Consider the following 1,198-nt stretch of genomic DNA (forward strand, 5'->3'; position numbering starts at 1 on the left):
AATCAACCAAATAATTAGTCACAAACATTCAACCCCATTTCTTCCCAGTGACAACCACCGCCACGATCGCTACAACCACCATCACTATCATCATTACCGCCACCACCACAATGGAGCACCACCGCCAACAAAGTCAACACTACCTCATAACAACCTGTCAACACCACTACATACCAATAGAGAAACGACGCCACCGGAACCTCCACCATCATTGCCGCAACGACCACCACCATCGATCACCACCATAATCAGTCGCCACAGCGACCACCATCAGTCACTACTGCAATTACCATCTCTACCACACAAATTAGGGATTAAACAAGCACCACCACCATCACCTCACCACCACAGTGTCACGCATTTTATCTAACGTGATTTATATTGCAAGTACACAGTGCCAAGTTCTGTAATATAGTAAAAGTATCGAACCCATACAGATTATAATTTAGTTCTCACTAAGTACTATAATTATTTAATTTCTACTTTATTCAGATGAATGGATGATTGAATGAATGAATGTTTTAAACTAATCTAACATGATTGGTTGTGACAAATTTGAAGAATACAAATTATCAAAATGAGACAGCCTGGGGGATGATTTCACCTAACTTTCGATTATGATTCAATGACTTCTAATTATTCTAGTTAATTGTCCCGTAATTAAAAGCAAGAATCCTAATATATTTCTCTCACCTCTTTCGAGTGCCGGCTAAAAATTAATCCTAGATTCTAATTCTAATATCTCTATTCCGAATTTTAGATTAAGAATTTATAAAAGTTCTGATTCTTTTATGGAATAAGCTTGACAAATTTTATACTCTCTCGGAGCCCATAAAACTTATGTTGTATCAATCTTATGATCACGCCTAAATTTCTCTCTCTCTTGAGTGCCGGAATTGACTAACATCTATTCATTCAATTATTGATTAGGTAATTAAAAACGTTAAAATCATGACACAATTAAATATATGCGAAAAATCAAAAGCAACAATTATAAAATCACCAAACCATAAGATCAAGTTCGGCAACATCAAACCCTAGATAAATTATTTAGTTCATGATATGGAACATGAAATTCATATAATTCATAATAGACAACATAAGGAAAAGGATAGAAAAACAAATCTTTTTGTGTAGATTTTTAATCTTCTTCCTTGATGTTGTTCTTGCATTCTTTTGGTGTCTTCAATTTTTGCCT

The sequence above is a fragment of the Olea europaea genome, unplaced genomic scaffold, assembly GCF_002742605.1.
Source record: "Olea europaea var. sylvestris unplaced genomic scaffold, O_europaea_v1 scaffold1354, whole genome shotgun sequence".
Classification (NCBI taxonomy): domain Eukaryota; kingdom Viridiplantae; phylum Streptophyta; class Magnoliopsida; order Lamiales; family Oleaceae; genus Olea; species Olea europaea.